Source organism: Gorilla gorilla, chromosome 4, assembly GCF_029281585.2.
Source record: "Gorilla gorilla gorilla isolate KB3781 chromosome 4, NHGRI_mGorGor1-v2.1_pri, whole genome shotgun sequence".
Classification (NCBI taxonomy): Eukaryota; Metazoa; Chordata; class Mammalia; order Primates; family Hominidae; genus Gorilla; species Gorilla gorilla.
Genome location: NC_073228.2, coordinates 15,418,416 through 15,440,419, shown reverse-complemented (window position 1 = coordinate 15,440,419; position 22,004 = coordinate 15,418,416). Strand labels below are relative to the sequence as shown.

At 48.1% G+C, this 22,004-nt stretch overlaps 2 long non-coding RNA genes and 4 other non-coding genes across 6 annotated transcripts in view; 5 read left to right on the top strand and 1 right to left on the bottom strand.

Annotated features, from left to right (window-relative positions):
- LOC115934654 (uncharacterized) overlaps window positions 1-10,603 on the top strand; it is a 15,509-nt gene extending 4,906 nt beyond the window's left edge. The window contains exon 3 of the transcript XR_008680263.2: window positions 10,464-10,603. This is a non-coding gene — a transcript (uncharacterized protein). The remainder of the gene's footprint in view (window positions 1-10,463) is intronic.
- On the bottom strand, window positions 10,492-15,043 carry LOC129533872 (uncharacterized). Its single transcript, XR_010133714.1, has 4 exons — window positions 14,982-15,043; window positions 14,137-14,231; window positions 13,432-13,758; window positions 10,492-10,560 (listed from the first exon to the last, which is right to left on the bottom strand). It is a non-coding gene; the product is annotated as an uncharacterized lncRNA (long non-coding RNA).
- Window positions 14,513-22,004, top strand: LOC134758489 (uncharacterized). The gene is made up of 4 exons (XR_010133713.1): window positions 14,513-15,215; window positions 16,305-16,403; window positions 18,663-18,777; window positions 20,175-22,004. It is a non-coding gene; the product is annotated as an uncharacterized lncRNA (long non-coding RNA).
- LOC115934830 (small nucleolar RNA R38) lies at window positions 16,151-16,228 on the top strand. The gene has a single exon (XR_004070572.1). It is a non-coding gene; the product is annotated as a small nucleolar RNA R38 (small nucleolar RNA).
- Window positions 18,480-18,563, top strand: LOC115934831 (small nucleolar RNA R38). The gene has a single exon (XR_004070573.1). It is a non-coding gene; the product is annotated as a small nucleolar RNA R38 (small nucleolar RNA).
- LOC115934832 (small nucleolar RNA R38) lies at window positions 19,015-19,086 on the top strand. Its single transcript, XR_004070574.1, has one exon. It is a non-coding gene; the product is annotated as a small nucleolar RNA R38 (small nucleolar RNA).

Below are 22,004 nucleotides of genomic sequence, written 5' to 3'. Positions count from 1 at the left end.
GTTCAGCTCTTGTGGTCACTGATGGAGCTTCAAAGTGGGCGGATGGACTCATGCCTTTGGCTGCTACCTTGAGCCTGTTGTGGTCCGGGCCATGGGGCAAGGATGAGTTTGAAGAGAACCAGGTGTGGTTTGACCACATTTTCTAGGCTTGGGGATGGCGAGGTGGTCATGCTGGGGCATGAGGGCAGTGTCGGAGGACGCCCAAGGGAGAGGCGCTGCTCGGGAACATCCACTCGGAAATGCGAGTCCCATCCCCAGGTGCGGGAGAAGTGCTGGTCTGGTCTGGTTTTCTGTTTCAGCTCAGGTCCTGGTTCGCCCCCTAGCCCAGGAGGATGCTGTGGGAGCCGGAGCAGCAGCAAGAGGGAGAATGGGGGGAAGCAGCACTAGAGAAGGTAGACGCCTCCCTCTCAGCCCGGGACCTGCCAGTCTCCCCTTCCCCCAGGCCCTGGGTGTGGGCTCCTGAGCAGGACCTGGCTGGGCCCGGCAGAAAGAGCAGACGTGCTCGCTGCTCTCGGACGGGCTGTCTTCCCTCTGAGTTCCTGAGGCTCCTCTGAGGGACTGCTGAGCCTGAGAAAGCCTAGGATGAGGGAGTTGCTGGGTCCACCAGGCTAATTCTGGGGCAGCCAGCAGCCCAGGCAAGAGGCAGGAATAAGTAAAGAGTGAGGAGACCCCAGAAGCAAGGGATGGCTGATAGCTCACATTTACTAAGCAAGGGCTTCCATTCATTCTGTAATTTAATCTTCAGTCACCCGCAGAGCCTGGTAATGTTATTATCCACAATTTCTAAATGGGGAAACACAGAGACAGGTTAAATAATTTGCCCAACATCACCTAGCTAGGAAGTGGAGGCTCCCAGGCTCACACTGGAGCTGCAGAGCCCACGCTCCTACCCACCATGGCAGGCGGCCTCCCCCTGGAACCTAACACAGTTTGCAGGGGTTGGGGGTGGTTTGCTGGCCTGGCCAACTGCCTGTCAGCCCAGGAGCTATTCTGTTAAGCCGCCACTTGTGGTCCGAGGTGCTGGTGTCGGTTTGCCACAGTGGCACTCGCTTTTGTGTCATTTGCCTTTCCCCAGTTCCCAGAGCTCATCCTGTCACTGGCTGCTCTGCTGAAATTATCAATAAGAAATGCCAGTTGGATCTGTGACATGTCTGCCTGCAGCTGGATGGGAGCAACTGACAGCTTGTCCTCAGAATGTGTTTTCTGTATGTGTGCAAGCGCGTGTGTTCCAAACGGGCAGTAGTGTGTGGGAAGGAAAAAGCCTGACACTTGTTTGTATCAGTTTGCTGATGCTCAGTCCCGGCGGCTGCCTCCTTTGCCCCCAGCTGCTCTGCCATTTCTCTCTTTTCAATCCTGCATGATCCTGAGCAGAGATAAAAGCAGATTTCCGCTTCTGCTCCCAGATCCAGGCGCAGACCCTGCAGGCAGCTGCTCCCGATGTCTCACAGCTATTAGTCTTCAAAAGCCCCCCGTGCCTCTGTGCACACGCGTCTCTCCTCCCCAGCCAGCCCCCCTCCCAGCCCAGCGGCGGTCTCTGCCTGGCTGGCCCGTGCCCTTGACTTCCAGGCAGTAGGAGATGGAGTTCTCTAGACAGCAGCACTTCAGCCGCCACCCCGCCTCTGAAGGGAAGGAAGGGAAAGGGTGAGGGATGCCGCAGAGGAGAGGGAACCGCTGGGGAGGCGCTCAGGGTGGGGGAGGAGGTGCACCCCGCTGGGGAGGGCCTGCTGGTACCTCGGGGAGCCTGGCTGGGGTGTGCGTGAAGGCAGTTCTGTGGGAGCCTCTCAAAGTAGGGCAGGCAGGAGGCAGGGGGAAAGTCACACTAGGGAAGGAGCCTGCAGAGGCAAAGCCAGAGCGCCAGCCTGACCCAGGCCGTGAGCCCGTGATCGCCTGTCTCAGCTCCTGTCAGCCTGTCTCTCTCTTTGGAGGCATCGGCCTTCCTGGTGACAGGCCTGTCAGGCTGAGGGCCAGAGGGCACTGTTCCCGGGACCCAGTCTGTGTTCCCCGATCCTATCTGCATTTATTCTCTAATCTATTTGCCATGTTCCTGTCACCTCATCCTTGCTGCCATTTCCAAGTTGCTCATCTCCTTCCACTGGTCTGAGGAATTGTCAGGCCAAGGTCATGGAGCTGGCTCACGGCCCAGACGCACTTGCCCAGGGCAGCGCCCCTCCACGCCACTGTTCCGAGAACCTGCGCAGGAGGTGGTGGCTGCTCCAGGGATCCCATCCAGAGGAAGGGCGGAAAAAAGAGAGGAAGGGGCTGCTGGCGGCCAGCGGGGCTGTGGCTGCCTGGGCTTGGAGGTTGCCTGGGCAGCTGGGGTGCCATGTGGGCTGGGTGGGGGGGCTGTCTCCCCCAGGGAGCAGGCTGGCTTTGGTGGGAGCAGATTGTGTTTACACCTTCCCCGCACACCCAGCCCACGCTCGCCTCTTATTCCCGGGGCCTCTCCCACCCCTGGGCTCTCTGCGCAATCTGCACATTTGCAGCTCCTGCTGCAGAAAGTTACCTCTCTCAGCCTAGAGCTCCCCACAGAAGGCTCCTGGGACCTGGGTGCCCCTTCCTTGGCCCGCTGGCTCCCATCACAGGGCTTAGTGTGAAGCTCAGGGCAAGGGTGGACCTTTAAATGGGGGAATGAAATCCTGACTATGACACTGTCCCCACTGAGGCTGAGTCCTTTTTCCTCCCTTTCCTTGCAAAGAGCCGCTGCTTGGGAATGGGAGCAGGAGTGCTCAGGGGCTTGGGAGAGGGCAGATAAAGGGCAACTAGAGAGGGAGAGCTGAGCCAAAGGGTGGGGTCCCTTCTGGTCCAGGGTGCTGGCTACTGTGAAATAACAAGAGTCCAAGAGCAAGGCGTCCAGAGTCAGAGCTCCTGGGTTTGAACCTTGTTCCACCAGCACATCCTACCTCTGTGGCCTGGGTAAGTTTCTGAACACCTCTGTGCCTCAGTTTCTTTAGCTGTAGGATGGAGATCCTACTGGTATCTGGCTCTTAGAGTTGTAAGGGTTGATTAGATAACGTGTGGAAGATGCTTAGCATGTTGGGTAAGTGTCCCATATATGTGAGCTGGCACAATCCGGTTTGAACTGTAAATTACTGAACAGTGGTAGATTCAGGACGGCTAGAGTTCCTCACATCCTCACTCTCTGGTCCTTCCTGCCGTCTCTCCACATACACAGAGCTGGGCGACCGGTAGTTCTGCAACAGATCAGAGGATGGCAGAGGGTGGCATTGCTGGGGTGGGGAAGCCCCCTGTAAGCCTGTACTGGAGAAGACCACCACTGCCTCTCTGTGCCCAGAACCATGTCCCAACCTCCAGTGGTGGCCTCGACCTGGACAGCGCCACTTCCAGCTGGCTCTGCTTCCGGAATGAACCTCAGCTCCTTGACAAGACGGGAGGCGCTGCCCTGCTGTGGTACCTTCCTCCGTGTGAATGCTAATCTCTCTGCTGGGGGAGCCTGAGTGACGGGGAAAGGCTGCTTGGAGCTGCAGGGCGGCTGAGGGCAGCAACCAGGAGCAGGGAGGTGCTGCTCCTGCGACTGAGGCTCAGAGCGGCTGCCAGTCTCTCCTGGAGACTGGAGCATGACCAGGGAACTAATGAGGCGGTGGGGGTGTGGTGGGAGTGAGGGAAGTAGCCACTGCAGCTGTGGCTGTCCACTGTCACCCTGGGGTGTAGATGTCACCTTGGGGAGTACCCACCCATTCCAAGTGTGCGGTTGTGTGTGTGTGTGGTGTGTGTGTGTGTGCGCGCAGACAGTCCTGGGCAAGGGCAAACAGTACAGGTGGTGGGCCAAGACTAGATGGGTAGGGCACGGTGCCCACTCTGAGACAGGCACAATGGCGAGAGAGCAAACCCTGCTGGTTCCTCAGGCTCCCGTAGCCTCTCTGTGGGGGGCCTCACTGTTAGGAAGAAGCCCAAGACCTAGAGCTAGAGGAAGATGATGCTTCTTTGTGAACCTCAGAAGAACAGTTTGGTTCGCACGGAAGCTTATGTTAATATAATGATGATACTAATCGTATGATTAATAACCACTAACATGCATTGGGCGCTTACTATGTGCTAGGCACCGTGCCAGCTGCTGTATTTTACGCACTGTTTCATTTATGCGGCAGGAACTGTTATCATTTATCCCATAAGGAAAGTGAGGTTCACAGAACTTGCTCAAGGTCACTCATAGCTGGCAGTGAAGCCAGGACCTGAGCTTGGGATAGAGGGGGCCCAAGTCTCGAGTTGGGGGCCGTGAGGAAATTTTGATTGTGACCTGTCTACAAGGCACAAGGAATGGAGATGTGGTCCCGCCCAGCCTGCCTTTGCAAGTGGGCTGGTGTTGGCCAGGGTCATTGCCACCGTTCTGTCTTCAGGAACTCACATTCAAGGGCAGACCAGACTCTAGGCCCTGAGAGGCTGGTTCTTGCCTGCCAGGTGAGGGGGAGAGGAGAGCTGCCCCTTTAGGACCCCTCAGTCTTCCTCAGGAAGGATGTGGTGGCCTCTGGCAGGGATGACAGACAGCGAGGTCATCACCCACAGTCACTGCCACTGCCACTCTGTTGTCTCCTTCAGCCAGGGGCAGGGCCCTGGGGAGAGGACAGGATGGCTGCCAGCAGCCCAGCTGGAGATGCGGAGCCTGGTGAGGAAGGTTGTTTTGATTTGTTTCTGCAGGGGGAGGGTGCAGGGCATGGAGACCGAGGAGGTGGCTTTCAGGGGGATCCGCTGACAGCGGGAAGCCAGTCCTTGTGCCTAAGGAGCACAGACCCTCTCTGTGGGACACATGTGCCCCCTAGTGGGGATGATGACTGTAGTGGGGGGCTGAGAAAATTTTTAAAAATTTACTAACAGACTCAGCCTGTGCACCTGGGGAGGAGAGGCCAATCCTGTCCCTATGTGAACACACACACATTCACACACACACACACATATTCACACACAGAGAAACACACATTCACACACACACACACAGAGACACATACATTCACACACACACATACACAAACACACAGACATACACCTATACAAACATATAATACACACAACATACACACATTCACAGAGACACACATTCACACACACACAACACACATTTACACACACACAGACATACACATATACATATTCACACATACACATACACACAGACACACATAACACATTCACACACACATACACATATACAAACATATTCACACACATATACACAGACATACACATACACAGACACACATAACACACACACATTCACATATACACATACACATATATAAACATACACATACATACACATTCACACATACAGACATACACATATATAAACATACACATACACATTCACACACACATTCACATACACATGCATACACAGACATACACATATACGAACATTCACACACATACACATACACACAGACATACACGTACACACACAAAAACAGACACACACACAGAAACACACACACATAATCACAGATACACATGCATACACACAGACACACACATTCACACATACACACACACACATACACCAACACATACATACACATTTACACACATACAGACATATACACTTATAGACACACATAGCATACACATACACACAGTCACACACAGATACACATAAACATACATACAGAGAGACATACACATACACAAATACAGTATCATATGCAGAGGCAGAAGCCATTTGAACTAAGCATTAAAATAAATTAATGTGTTCATTTCGTCATTTATTTAACAAGCGTGTCCTGGGAACCTGCAATGTACAAACCCTGTATCAGGTGTCAGGAGTGACACTCGAGGAGAGACAGACCCTGCCCTGCCGGTTGGTCCTATAGGAAGGCCCCAGCCTAGGTGGCCTAGTTCTGCCAGCCCAACCCTGCCTGTCCCTGTGACCTTTTGTTCTCTGGACCTCGGTTTCCTCATTTGATAAACATTTGTCAAGCCCAGGTGGGCTGGAGTGAGGACGCAGAGGACTAATGATCTCCTCAGGAAAAGAACAGTTTAGTAAAATGAAGGGGATGGACCAGAAGCTCTCTGGGGGCCCCACCGACTTTCCCAATCGAAAGTGACTGTAATGAACTGTGTCTGGAGTGCTGTGTGCCAGGCACTGTGGATCCAGAAACGGATTAAGACCTTCTGCCACAAACAACCAGAAAACTGGGCAAGGTATAAGCAGCAGACACTTGACAACAGGCAGCACACAGGACAGTGACCCCATGACTGCCTCAGCTTCTGCCTGGAGACAGTTCCCTGACTGTGCCTTGGGGAGGGGAAACCCAAGCAGACCACAGTGGCTTTGCTAAGGTGAGGAGGAGACAGAATCAGAGGTCAAGACAGTGTGAGATTCATAAGGATATACACACAGATCAATGGAATCCAAAAACAGATGCAGCAAAGGCAATCCAATGGAGAAAGAAAGGTCCTTTCAACAGGATACAAAAAGCACTAACCAGAAAAGAAAAATCAATACACTGGACTTTATCAAAATTAAACCTCTGCTCTTGGAAAGACTAGGAGTAAATATTTGCCAAACAAAAATCTGAGAAGGGACTTGTATCCAGAATACATAAAGAACTTTTATAATTTGATAATCAGATGGCCCAATAAAAAGTGGGGAAAGATTTTAATAGACACTACAACAAAAAATATACATACAGCTAAAATACACAGAAAGTTGTTCAACATGCGGCTGGGCGCGGTGGCTCACGCCTGTAATACCAGCACTTTGGGGAAGAAGAAAGATACTCCACATGCAAATCAAAAGCCCAATGACATACCACTACATGCCTACCAGAGTGGTTACAGCTGAAGGCCGACCATAGTAAGTACTGTCCAAGATGTCACCCTGTCATACACGGCTGGGGACTGGTGAAGTGTTATAACCACTTGGGAAACCAGCATGGTGGTTCCTTATAAAGTTATCCCAGAGGAATGAAAACTTATATCCACAAAAAAGACTGCAAAGATGTTCATGGCAGCTTTATTACTAACAGCTCCAAACTGGAAACAACCCAAATATTCCTCGACGTGGGAATAGATAAACACACTGAGATATATGAAGACAGAACAATACTCAGCAATGAAAAGGAAATGAACTGCTGATGCCGACGACATGGGTAAACTGAGAGAAGCCAGACACAAAAGAGCCCCTACTGTGTGATGATGACATGTACACGGAATTCTAGAACAGGCAGAACCGACTGATAGTGACAGAAGGCATCAGTGGTTGACTGGGGCCGGGGTTAGATATCGTGGGGGTTGACTGCAAGGGTAAGAAGGTTTTTGTTTTTTTGGTTTTTTGTTTGTTTTTTTTCTTTTTTTTGAGATGGAGTCTCACTTTGTCACCCAGGCTGGAGTGCAGTGGCATGATCTTGGCTCACTGCAACCTCCACCTCCTGAGTTCAAGCGATTCTCCTGCCTCAGCCCTCTGAGTAGTAGGGACTACCAGCTTGCACTACCACGCCCAGCTGATGTTTGTATTTTTAGTAGAGACGGGGTTTCATCATATTGGCCAGGCTTGTCTTGAACTCCTGACCTCAAGTGATCCACCCGCCTCGGCCTCCCAGAGTGGTGGGATTACAGGTGTGAGCCACCGTGTCCGGCCTAGAAGGTTTTTTTTTTTTTTTTTTGAGATGGAGTTTTGCTCTCATCACCTAGGCTGGAGTGCAATGGTGCGATCTCGGCTCATTGCAACCTCGCCTCCCAGGTTCAAGTGATTCTCCTGCCTCAGCCTCCTGAGTAGCTGGGATTACAGATGCCCACCACCACGCCCAGCTAACTTTTTGTATTTTTAGTAGAGACGGGGTTTTGCCACGTTGGCCAGGCTGGTCTCAAACTCCTGACCTCAGGTGATCCACTGGCCTCAGCCTCCCAAAGTGCTGCGATTACAGGCATGAGCCACCGCACCTGCCTAAGAAGGTGCTTTTGAGGTGACAACAGTGTTCTAAATCTTAACTGGGATTGCGGTTACATGGGTCTATACACTTATTGGACTACTGAACCATACATTGTAAATGGTTATACTGTATTGTATGTAAGTTACACGAGAATAAAGATGATTTAGAGAGTTAGAAACAAAACAAGAATGAAGAATGATGCTTGTTTTGCTCACCATCTAGCAGAAAAGCCAGACATACAAACAAATAATCATCAAACAGTGGGATGAGTGTTCAAAGTATGTTGAAATAACACGAACTCCCATTTATCAAGTGCTTACCTTGCACCAGGCGCTGTGCTAAGTGCTCCGAAGCACTGATTTAACGAAGTCCCGTGATGTTTGGATGATCCTCCTCCTCCTCCTCATTTTACAGATGAGAAAATAAGACTCAGAGAGAAGTGAGGTGACCTTTGCCAAGGTTACTCAGCTAGAATCAGTAGAGCTGGGACTTTCCTCCAAGTCCTCCTGGGTTGCAGACAATGTGCTAATCCACCTGCCACCAGGAAGGTGCCATGATGAAACAGCTCGGGAATTGTTGCAGCGTCTCACTCAAAACTTCGCAGGAAGTATTTAAGTACAAGCTGGAATTTGCAGAGCAGAGAAGAGAATGCAGTGAAGGGACTTTCAAGGCAACAGGAACAAACACCACCACAAGCAAAGGTTATGCAACAGCTGTGAGAAGGCAAGGGTTTCTGGGCATGGAGAGACATGCCCAGGAAATAACAGAAGAGATCCATGGAGCATCATATCGTCTTCAAATTCATTTATTTTTATTTTTAAAAAATCAATTTTTGAGTAATACTCTAGAGGCAGTGGCTCTGCCAAGCAGGGAAGTCAAATGCATCGCTTTTCTTCCTGGACACTGTTGGCAAGCACAGATAATCCACAACTCCAACGCCATCTATTCTCAATGCATAGGGTTTGTGTTGTATTTCTCCTCCTCCAGAAAGTTAAAGCTCGGTGAAACTTAAAGCAGTGATCCCAGGTTTTTAAATTTTTATATTTTTACTTTTCTTCCATCTGCCTGGTCATCTGCATGATCCCAGCTTTCTGAACAGGATTTGTGACACTGTTTCACGGTCCTAAGAACTCTCAGGAAAAAATCCTCTATGTTTTCATGACAGGTTTTCTAGGTGGGTGAATTAAAGTCTCTGGAGTTAAGCAAAAACGGTCCACTGTCATAGCGTAATTTTTTTAGGAAACACGGCATGGTGGCTGAGACTATGGGTTTTTAGGCTGGATTGTTTGAGTTCAGATCGCAGTGCCTTCACTTATGAGTTCCTTTAACCTTTCTGCACCTTGACTTCCTCAGCTGTGAAATGGGAAGGTGGGGGGGGCGGGGGATAATGACAGGGCTGTCATGAGAATCAGATGAGACGGTGAATAAAAGTTGCTTCCAGAGTACCTGCCACAGAGTAAACACTTCATATACACATAGCTGTTATGATTTCAGGAAGGAAGCTTGCACACATGAGCTCATTTTCTGTATTCTGCCATGATCCATTCTTCTGGGAAGAATTATTTTTAAAAGATATCATTTAGGATGATTTGACTGAAACAGAACACCCAACTTAAAATGACTTAATAAGATTTCTTTTTAAAATCTCACTTTTTATTTATTTATTTATTTTGAGATGGAGTCTCGCTCTGTCGCCCAGGCTGGAGTGCAGTGGTACGATCTCCACTCACTGCAAGCTCTGCCTCCCGGGTTCAAGCCATTCTCCTGCCTCAGCCTCCTGAGTAGCTGGGACTACAGGCACCCGCCACCACGCCCGGCTAATTTTTTTTTTTTGTATTTTTAGTAGAGATGGGGTTTCACTGTGTTAGCCAGGATGGTCTCAATCTCCTGACCTCATGATCCACCCTCCTCGGCCTCCCAAAGTGCTGGGATAACAGGCGTGAGCCACCGCACCCAGCCTAAAATCTCACATTTTGTAATTCACTCAAACTGAGATGCCATTGCTTGTAAGACACATCCTGCATTTAAGAATATGAAAATGCGACCAGCTGTGATGGCTCATGCTTGTGATTCCAGCACTTTGGGAGGCTGAGGTGGGTGGGTTACCTGAGGTCAGGAGTTCGAGACCAGCCTGGCCAGAATGGTGAAACTCTGTCTCTACTAAAAATACAAAAATTAGTTGGGCGTGATGGTGCACACCTGTAATCCCAGCTACTTGGGAGGCCGAGGCAGGAGAATCACATGAATCCAGGAGGTGGAGGTTGCAGTGAGCCGAGATCATGCCACTGCATTCCAGTCTGGGCGACAAGAGCAAAGCTCTGTCTCAAAAAAAAAAAAAAAAAATATATATATATATATATATATATATATAAAAATACATATATATATAAAACATGTATATGTGTATATATATGTATACATGTATACATATATATGTGTGTATATATATATATGAAATGTATAAATGTGTCTCTGAATCAAAACGAGGTCTGAAGTTCGGGGGTGTCGGGACTGGCGGTTTCTGCGGGTCAGCAGCATCACTGAGGACTCACGTTCTTTCTTCTCTCTACTCTGCCATCTCAGTCCTTCAGCTCCTACTTAATGGAAGCCTCGCAGATGCAAGATGGCTCCAGCAGGCCCAGCATCACTTCTTCTCAGTGTCCCAAAGCCAGGAGAGAGGCTGTTGTTTTTAAAAGCAGGAAAACTTTCCTAAACTTGGCCAGAATTGCATCACAGACCCTTTCCTAAAACAATTTCCAGCAAAGGGAATAGACTTACCATGTCTGGTACAGATGAATCAAGATTTGCCCCTGGGGGCTAGGGAGGGGCTTGCCCCTGCTGAAGCAGACCCTTGCCCAGCAGCTGAACGGAGCCTAGGTTCACCAGATGGAGGAAGAGACTGGCCACTAACAGTGCCTGACATACAGATGTGCTTCCTGTGATATCGCTGCTGCCACTGTTCCAAATGTAAGCCGTTGGCTGTCTGGGATACTACCTACCTTCTTTTGTGTTCTTGTTAATAAAATTAAAGATTGCTTTCTGGGTACAGAAATTAACCTCAATATTCTAAAGACTGTTTTATTTTTATGTATTTATTTTTTTGAGACAAGGTCTTGCTCTGTCATCCAGGCTGGAGGGCAGTGATGAGGTCATGGCTCACTGCACAGCCTCAATCTCACGGGCCCCAGCAATCCTCCCACCTCAGCCTCCCATCCAGCTGGGACCACAGGCATGTGCCACCACACCTGGCTGTTTCTCATTTTTTATTGGTAGAGATGGGGGTCTCCCTATGTTGCTCAGGCTGGTCTTGAACTCCTGGGCTCAAGTGATCCTCCTGCCTTGGCCAACCAAAGTGTTGGGATTATAGGCATGAGCCACTGCGACCAGCCCAAAGACTGTTTTCTATTACTGTGGGTTTCAGATACCATGTCTTAAACGCTGTCAGTGACCACCCCAATACAGCAGGCCAGCTGACTGGATTTTCCCTTTGTACTCAGAGCCTGGGTCCCTGAAAAGCGCTGGGGACTTCTGCCTTCCTGTTTGTAAAGAGTCACTAGACTGTGACTCTTTCCATGTCAATAAATAGAGGTCGGCACTAGCCTGGTATAAAGGCTGTATAATAATTCCACGGTAGGTAAAACTCAAATGTCCTAGCTCTCACCAGCAATGAGTGCAAATGAGATCACAGTAACATCCACATTTCAGTCTCAACAGCTCTGAGCCCTTGCCGGCTCATTCAGGAATTCTGATGCATTCTCTGAAGTCCCCCTAGTTATTTCTGGGTTGGCTGCACAGTGTACTTTACATGTGCTCGGCACAAGGCCTCTCATTGTATTTCGCTCCAGCCTCTTGGCCACTGCCCAGCTGCCCTGGCATCCCCATCTGCCATGAACCTGCTGTTGGGGAAGCGATGTCCAGTCAGGTGTGAAAGCGACTTGGTGGCCTGCGGCAGAGTGAAGAACTGTAAAGAATGGCCCTCACTATACACTGGGTGGCATCCAGGCCCAATACAGCCCTGCTAGATCCCAGAGCCTCCATCTTTCACACATCAGCTCTGCAGCCTCCCATCCTCACTCTTCCTGCCACGAAGTGGCTCAAATGGCAGAGCAGGTGCCCATTGTTCCCCCTTTCAACCTCATTTCTGATTTTGTCCCCAACCACCCCTACAAACACATGAAAATCTTCCTTCTCCCTTCCTCCCCCAAAACAAAAGTCCTTATACATAAGGTCACCTTATTCATTAGTGGTAAAAGCATGGATTCTACAGGCTGGGAGCAAACCCTGACCCTGCCAGTTACTGGTTATGTGAATTTGGGCAAGTTACCGAATTTCCCAGTGCTTCCGTTTCCTTATCCGTAAAATGGGGACAGTGATAGTGTTACTGGAGAGGAGTCCTGATCCAGACCCCAAAAGAGGGTTCTTGGATCTTGAGCAAGAAAGAATTTGGGATGTCTATAGACTAAAGTGAAAGCAAGTTTATTAGAAAAGTAAAGGAATAAAAGAATGGCTACTTGGCCAGGCATGGTGGCTCAAGCCTATAATCCTAGCACTCTGGGAGGCTGAGGCAGGCAGATCACTTGAGGTCAGGAGTTCGAGACCAGCCTGGCCAACATGGTGAAACCCTGTTGCTACTAAAAATACAAAAATTAGCCGGGCGTGGTGGCGTGCGCCTGTAATCCAGCTACTCAGGAGGCTGAAGCAGGAGAATTGCTTGAACCCAGGAGGTGGAGGCTGCAGTGAGCCGAGACAGCAGCACCACTGCAGCCTGGGTGACAGAGCGAGACTCTGTCTCAAAAAAAAAAAAAAAAGGCTACTCCACAGAGCAGCCCTGAGGGCTGCTGGTTGCCCATTTTTATGGTTATTTCTTGATTATATCCTAAACAAGGGGTGGATTATTTACGCCTCCCATTTTTAGACCACATAGGGTAACTTCCTGATGTTGCCATGGCGTTTGTAAACTGTCATGGTGCTGGTGGGAGTGTAGCAGTGAGGACGACCAGAGGTCACTCTCATCGCCATCTTGGTTTTGGTTTTGGTGGGCTTATTTACTGCAAACTGTTTTATCAGCAAGGTCTTTATGACCTGTATCTTGTGCCGACCTCCTATCTCATCCTGTGACTTAGAATGCCTTAACCGTCCGGGAATGCAGCCCAGTAGGTTTCAGCCTCATTTCACCCAGCTCCTATTCAAGATGGAGTTTTCTGGTTCCAACGCCTCTGACAGTAGTACTTCATCGCATTGTGAGGATTAAACGAGTTCATACATGTACAGAAACCAGTATAGGGAATGGCACCTGGTAAGTGCTATGAAGTATTAGCTATCATTACTATCTTGTCTACAGTAGGTCACCAGCCCGCTAGCAGCTTTTGGGAAATTCCACACTTAGAATTCCCACTGTAGGTCTCAAATGAAAGGAACTATGTTTGCAGGGATAGAACACATTCTTCCTTTCAGTATTACACAAAATAACGTGTCTTCAAGGGTAAGGTAGAGAAACCTAATGGCCAGAATTACTGCTGAATGAATTAATGATTATTTGCTGAATACTTACTGTGAGCATAGCGGGTAAATACCAAACCCTGCACTGTTAAGAAATTAAAAAGAAAAAAATAAAAACAAAAAGAGGCTGGGCGTGGTGGCTCACGCCTGTAATCCCAGCACTTTGGGAGGCCGAGACGGGTGGATCACCTGAGGTCGGGAGTTTGAGAACAGCCTGACTAACATGGAGAAACCCCATCTCTACTAAAAATACAAAATTAGCTGGGCATGGTGGCGCATGCCTGTAATCCCAGCTACTCGGGAGGCTGAGGCAGGAGAATCACTTGAGCTTGGGAGGCGGAGGTTGCCGTGAGCCGAGATCGTGCCATTGCATTCCAGCCTGGGCAACGAGAGCAAAAGTCCATCTCAAATAATAATAATAATAATAATAATAATAATAATAATAATAAAAAGAGACTTCTGCTCTTGAAGAGCTTACAATCAAACGAAAGGAGGTAAATATAAGCAAATGTGGTAATTTGAAGATAAGTATCTGCAACATATACCATCTGCAGGACAATATAACCCACACCGAAGGCCACAGAGATCACTGTTAATGGGTGGATGAGAACAGGGAGACTGGAATGGAGAAAAGGCTCTCGGTCTTGCAAACTTAAACTAGCTTTCAAATAGGTGCAAATTCTGGCCCTGATTGTTGATGTCGTTTTTGCCTTATTTTTAATTCAAAAATGAAGCCAGACCGGGCGCAGTGGCTCACCTTTGTAATCCCAGCACTTTGGGAGGCCAAAACAGGAGGACTGCTTGAAGCCAGGAGTTTGAGACCAACCAGGGCAATATAGTGAGACCTCATCTCTGCAAAATAAAAATAATCAGCTGGGCGTGGTGGCGCTCGCCTGTCGTCCCGGCCACTCAGGAGGCTGAAGCGGGAGGATCACTTGAGTCCAGGAGGTCCAGGCTACAGTAAGCTATGATTGCACCACTGCACTCCAGCCTGCGTGCCAGGGTGAAACCTTATCTCAAAAACAAACCAAAAAAACCCAGAAACAAAAAAAAATGAAGCCAAGGTGTTTGCCCGAAAAATAACACTCAGAAGAGCAGTGGGTGTTACATCATTCTCCGTTCTTTTCGTAATTCAGCTCGTGACACTTGCCTTTTTTTCTCTTCTCGGAATGCCCCGGGCCCCTGGGCAGCCGCGGAGGCCGAGCCCCGTCGCTCTCCAGCGCCCCTTGCCGCCCGCGCCTCGGCTTCACCGGCCTCGAGCCAAACTTAAAAACACCTGAGCAGGAGGTTGAACGATTCCCTCGGAATCTCTCCTCTTCACTAACCCAGCGAACCACCCCAAATGCCCCTATCCTCCCCCAAATAAAATCCGCAGAGCAATTAACAAAGATATTCGGCCAAGCCCCGGTTTCCTCATCTGTCCCTGCCCCCTCGAACTTTCTGTGCTTCCCCAGTCTCGACCAGGGACAAACTGTGCTGAAGCTCAATGACTTTCTGGCAGAAGTGAACCTCCAGCTTCGTTTTCTGACAGCCGTGGTTCTTCACAGGCCTGGTTTCCCACTCCGGACCCTCCACTGCCCCTGGTGGCGGCCACCATCTTACCCCCAGCTCCAGGGTCGCGCTGAAGACGCGGCCAGCCCCCAGCCGCCGCAGTTTTGAACTACATTTCCCACTAGCCCTTTCTCAACATCGCGAGAGTTCCGGAGAGATTGCCGAGAAGACTTGCGCGCAGGCGCGGTCTCGCGTTCTTTTCGAGGTCGGCCGCGTGGCTGGAAGACATGGCCACTCCCGTCGGTGTTGAGCACGGCGAGCAGTCTCAGGCCTTTAGTGATGATGGTAAGGCTGCCTGAGTGGGAAAACGGGGTCTTCCTTGACACGACACTAACACACTTGGCTTCCCTTCCTCAGAGACGAGGTGGTGACGATAATCTCGGTTTCTCCCTCATAGGGTGGTTAGGAGGGTTAAAAGTACTGGATGAGAAAATGCTTTCCAAACGTTGAGAAAATGTTACTATGTGAAGGGAGGGAGCTCAAGCCCGTCCTCGGCGTCATAGGGCCGGCTTCTGCGGGGGAGAGTGCCTAACAACCTGGGCAGCCCCGTGCGCCTCCGCCGCGCGTGTGCTGAGCGCGTGCATGCCCAGGGGTCTTCGGTGCCCGCGCACGGGCAAACTCTGACGATGGTGGTTCTTAATTCAGCTTCAGGAGTGTTAACGTGTGAAGACGTGATTCCACTTGGAGTGCCTTGAGGACGGCCCCAATCGGTAGTTCATATTTAGCTTTACAGATAGGAGTCAATAGGATTGTAAACTTCTGGAAAGCCGTAGTTTTAACAACGAGCCTTTTTTCCTCCCCCAGAGGCCTTTCTTTGTTTGGCATCTGCAGAGACGGTGAAAAGCGGAGTCCAGGTTGAAGGATCAGAGTAATAGATGGAGCCCTTAACATGAGTAAGAGTAGGTGCAGGCAGGGCCTGAGTGGTCACTAGAAATGAGAAAGCATAGTTGGTGCCATCACATACATTCACCTCCTGCTTTATTCTGAAGTTCAAGTATGAGAATACGTGTTGACATACAAGCCAGCTATGGTAAGAAATTACTCAAAATTCAGAATGCTAATTATTTTAATGATAAAAATGAGTAGGGTCTTTGCCCGTGTAATTTGGGGCCACTAGGTGTCATTGTAACCAACGTGGATCCTCGTTAGGGCATGCAGGGATGAAAGAGACATGGCAAATGAATTTTGGATCGCTAGGATTTAGGAACCTTTGTTATTGGCTGAGCTGAGGATGATTTAAAGTTATCCCTGTCTGAAATGGTATCTTTTGTGAGGAGGTCTGACTTGCTGAGGCTCAGCTGTTTAATACAAATCTGGAGAATAAACCTTAAGGTGGTTTCTGTTAGAATGAAGCCTGTTATCCTTCTCTTTTAGATTAAAGGTGTTGGCTGTGGCCTTGAAAACAGTCATGTGAAAACTCATCACCTTAAGGTGTTAAGTGTAAGGATCTTCATGATGAAATTTCTGTAAATGGTGAGATTTTTAGTACTTTCATAGACCTGAATATGCTTATGGTCCTCTTTAAGTATTGGTTTGTTAGTTTTGGGGATGTGTTGGTCTTCCAGGGTTATGATTGCCCAGATAATGGAAGTAGTATGGAATTCCTTTTGATAGGGTCCTTGCCAAGCACTCTCATAAAGAGTATTTTTTGTTTGTTTGTTCTGAGACAGTTTTGCTCTTGTTGCCCAGGCTGGAGTGCGATGGTGCGATCTTGGCTTAGCGCAACCTCTACCTCCCGGGTTCAAGCTAGTCTCCTGCCTCAGCCTCCCAAGTAGCTGGGATTACAGGCATGCGCCGCCACGCCTAGCTAATTTTGTATTTTTAGTAGAGACGGGGTTTCTCCATGTTGGTCCGGCTGGTCTTGAACTCCCGACTTCAGGTGATCCGTGCTGGGATTACAGGCGTGAGCCACCTCACCTGGCCATAAATAGTATTTCTAATATCAGCCCCATATGAGGTAAATTTTTTTCCCCACTCTGCTGCTGAGTAAGTAAAAGTGAGGCATAGAGAGTTCTTTTGCCCAAAGTTACACAAGCAGTTACTGAGTTAGACTGGCAGTTCTGAACTGGGGAGCGATGGTGTTCCTGGCATCTGGTGAATGCTACTATTAATAAATACCCTGTCTGGGCCTGGATATTTATCTCATGCCTGTAATCCCAGCACTTTGGGAGGCCGAAGCAGGTGGATCGCCTGAGGTCAGGAGTTCGAGTTCGAGACCAGCCTGGCCAACATGGTGAAACCTTGTCTCTACTAAAAATACAAAAATTAGCTGAGTGTGGTGGCGGGCACCTGTAATCCTAGCTACTTGGGAGACTAAGGCAGGAGAATCTCTTGAACCCAGGAGGCAGAGGTTTGCAGTGAGCTGAGATCGCACCATTGTACTCCAGTCTAGGTGACAAGAGCGAAACTCTGTAAATAAATAAATAAATAAATATCCTACAATGCATACAACAGCCTGCATGAGGAATAATTGATCCACCCAGTATGTCAGTAGAGCTGAGGTTGAGAAACTCCTGTATACCACACGTTAGGCTAACTAGAGATCTGAGCTCTAGTCTCAGCCTATTTTCTCACCAGAGTCTTGTTTCTTCATTTGTGAAACAGGGTTAGTGATTTCCAAACTTGATTATTACATCAGAGCCACCTACAAAGTGTTAAAATATACACATTCCTGGGCCTCACCTCCAGGCATGGGTGAGAATGGCTCTGGAGTGGAGTCCAGGAATCATGTGGCCAGTCCAAGAGCAAGTGGGTGGTAACTAGATCAGGGGTGTCAATCTTTTGGCTTCCCTGTGCCACATTGGAAGAAGAATTGTCTTGGGTCACACATAAAATAAACTAACACTAATGACAGCTGATGAGCTAAAAAAAAAAAAAATCTCATAATATTTTAAGAAAGTTTACAAATTTGTTGGGCTGCATTCAAAGCCGTCCTAAAGTTTACAAATTTGTGTTGGGCTGCATTCAAAGCCATCCTGAGCCACATGCAGGCTGTGGGTTAGATAAGCTTGAAGTAGATGATCTGATCTGTTTTTAGTGCAAGGATTTTATTATAGTGAGATTATAGTGCTGGCTATTTTTAAGTAGCTCTTGGGCAAATCTCTAATCCTCTGTCTTAAAAAACTGAAAGCCTGGAGGGCACAGTGGCTGACACCTGTAATCCCAGCACTTTGGGAGGCCAAGGCAGGTGGATCATCTGAGGTCGGGAGTTCGAGACCAGCCTGACCAACATGGAGATGGAGAAACTCCGTCTCTACTAAAAATACAAAATTAGCCTGGCGTGGTGGCACATGCTTGTAATCCCAACTTACTTGGGAGTCTGAGGCAGGAGAATCACTTGAACCCGGGAGGTGGAGGTTGCAGTGAGCCGAGATCGCGTCATTGCACTCCAGCCTGGGCAACAAGAGTGAAACTACTTTTCAAAAAAAGAAAAAGTCACATGCTTGCTCCACAAAGAGTTTGCATGAGGGAAGTGAACAATTTGATAAGAAAAAAATAGTTTGCGTGTGCTGTGGCTGTTAGTGCTGTGGGCCAGCAGGTTGGTGGGAGCTGAGTCCATGATGATTTCAAGTTATCCCTGTCTGAAGGCAAAGAAAGGCCTTTCTGTGTGGAATTTGAATATCTGAAACTCAGTTTCCCAAGTTTGCCTTACAGAAATTTTAAGCTACTTGAGAGTTACTCTGTGTGTATCTTCTTAAGTAGTTTTTTTTCTTAATTTCTCTTCCTTCCCAGGTGCAGTCAGCCTCAGTTTCCAAAGCCGGAAAAGGATCCTCTAGTAGCCACGGTGTGGCAGCTGCTCTGAACCAGGACCTGGACCCGGACCCAAAGTGCCATGTTTTTAATGTGTGTAAGTAGACGAACTGGTAAACAGGCTTGGTTTGGTTTGGGGGAGTGGTAATCTTTTTTGCTTCCCCTGCTCTGGACTTAAAGCAATGGATGCCAAGGGGCAGGGAGACTAGTAGCGTTTTGTTGCTAGGTGTCTGCAATAAGAGACGAAACTGAACTGCTTTGCCGGAAACAAGTGAAATGATTGCTTTCCTGTTTGTAAGCTTTGTTTACATCTTTCATATCCGTAAGAAGTCCCACAAGCCTATGATGGTTAGTTATCCCTGTCTGAAAATCTGGACTGAGGGAAATAATCTATTCTGAGGCTTAAGGGTTTGGCTCCATGGTTTTTTTGTTTTTGTTTTTTTCCCCCTTTTTTTTTTCCCTCAGCATATCCTGCTGAGAGCCCAGTCTAGAGCATCATTCCTCTAAAACGTGAAAAGCAAATGAGTGATTGTCCTGCTTTCTCTAGTCCTTTGATTATGGCTCTGAGGGTACAGGCTGTATGAGGTGGCAGAAATGCACAAGTACCCAGGATTTGATTTATGCCCTTATTGTGGAATGAAAGTGCTTGTTACATATTTCAAGAAAATGAATGCGCTCTTAGAAACAGATTGGAATGTAGGATGTATGCCAGCTTGTGGCAATGAGAATGCTTAATGACTCTGACCCTGCCTCTGCTCCAGGGTCCTGACATTTAGGGGAAACCACGGCTGTTTGGTTTCTATGTGCTTTGTTAAGGACGCCAGGGAGGTCTCCTAAGTTTGTAGCTTAGATCCTGTCTGAATGTCACGACTGGCATGTGAGCAAGAAAGAAACCAAGTGGTGCTGGAGAGTGGGGTGCCCAGCTTTGTTCCCATTGGAATGCCAGGCTTGAAGTGCACACAGATTGCCTTTCTTTTCTGTTGAAATGGGAGGTGTGTGCAAAACTCTTTGTATTTAAGGTTGTGTTTTTGCTGGACACCAAAGAAGCTGTATTCTGGGTGAGATTTAATGAGCCTAAAAACTGGCCCCAGTAGTTTACAGCCTGCAAGTAAAACAGTGAAAAGGGTAGCTTATCAAGTGGTTATTGTCTGCTGAGTGGACTTGACTACAGAACTCAAGTAAACCGTAAGATTTGACTTGAAATGTTTCTATCCAGAGGGAGTGCTTTCTGATAGTTGTTTACTGGCCTCTTACCAGAAACTGCTCCCTCAGAGGTACTGTCTCCTTAAAATGAGTCATCCTGGATCCCCACCAGCCTGCACCAAAATGGTGTGATAGTGCCCCGTTTCGCTTCCCCAACGCGCACATGCCTGCTGGTGGTGAGAGTGAGTGCTCCTGGACCGACTGCCTGTTCTCCCAAATTAGTTGTTATATAGCATTCAGTTTTGAGTCACTTCCTTGGCTGTTACTTCAAATTATTCTTCTGTTTTATAGGTTAGCTCCCAGCGATGCCAGATGGGATCAGCACAGCCCTGCCTCTGCTGCTAATTGTTCCTCTAAAGTAATCGCCATGCGTTCTTCGGGCTTCACCTTTAAAGGAATGAAGCAACTGAGATTATTCTGGAAAACCTTTTGGCAGTTAGTGAAATTAGAGTACAACTAAGAACATTTTCAGACCTCCACTGTGGATGACCTGGGTATAATCTCACAAATCAATGGGACTGCAAGGATTGTAAACTGAAATGAACATGATTATACTCTGTTGGAAGAGCCTAAGAGGAAACTGATGCCATGAGTTTCAGAGAGTAATGCTTAACCCCAGTTACACAGGATGCCGTCTTGTGTTTCCTCTTGTTTAGTTACCCACTACAGTGATTTTGTGATCTGCTAATATGTTGCCACCGACAACCATTGCTTTAGCACTTTTACTTCAAATCAATGAAGGATTGATAAAAGTTCTCCTGGTGTCTCTGCAGAGTGGCTTCCAGGAACAGATCTTTGCATAGAATATCAGTGGTTTCCTTTTTTGTTTCAAATAGTGGTCAGAAAATACCCAGTGTTGACTCACCAAGGCAATCAGCTTCCTTTTTCCCTTTTTTTTTTTTTCACATTTTATATTTTTGCTTTATTTTATTTTATTTTGTTTATGTTTTGAGACGGAGTTCCATTCTGTCGCCAGGCTGGAGTGAAGTGGTACAATCTTGGCTCACTGCAACCTCCACCTCCCGGGTTCAAGCAATTCTCCTGGCTCAGCCTCCCGAGTGCTGAGACTACAGGCACGTACCTTCTTTAGTAGAGACTGGGTTTCACCATGTTGGCCAGGATGGTTTCTATCTCCTGACCTTGTGATCTGCCTGCCTCAGCTTCCCAAAGTGCTGAGATTACAGGCGTGAGCCATCAGACGCAGCATTTTTTTTTTAATTTAAATTTAAATTTTTTTCATTTTTTTGAGAGGTTTTTTTTTGTTGTTGTTGTTGTTTTTGAGACAGTCTTGCTCTGTCACCCGGGCTGGGAGTGCAGTGGCATGATCTCTGCAACCTCTACCTCCCAGGTTCAAGCAATTCTTGTGCCTCAGCCTCCCAAGTAACTGGGACTACAGGTGCACACTACCATACCTGGCTGATTTTTTATGTTTTAGTAGAGACAGGGTTTCAACCATGTTGCCCAGGTTGGTCTCAAACTCCTGAGCTCAGGCAATCCACCCACCTTGGCCTCCCAAAGTGCTAGGATTACAGGTGTGAGCCACCACACCCAGCTATTTTTTCTTTCGTTTTTTAATTTTAAAGTTGGGGGGGGGGGGGTCTCAATTTGTTACCCTGGCTGGTCTCGAACTCCCGGACTTAAGCGATCCTCTGGCTCCAAGCCCACTACCAGTCTCAGGTTTCTTTACTAAAAGATCACTACCTTTTTTTCTCTTATCTGCTGCCATGTGAGATGTGGCTTTCACCTTCCGCCATGATTGTGAGGACTTCCCAGCCACGTGGAACTGTAAGTCCAATAAACCTCTTTTGTAAATTAAAAAAAAAAAAAATCACTATTTAAGATACTAGGATGGATTGTGACTGTTGAGGAGTACTTACATATCCTACATTTGACTACATTCTTTCCAAACCAAGTATTCTATCCAAAGGAACATACTGCTATCATGGAGACCAAGGAGGGGCTGTTTAAGGTTGCCAAGGTGAAGCGAGCTGAGAGGCTTTGTCCTCGTGCCATCAACTCTGAAATCTCTCTTAATTCCTGCTGTCCAGGCAGCAGAATGCCATGGTTTCCCCAAGTAGGTAGCTGCTTTAGCAATTAAAGCCCAAATGTCTGTTCTGTTGA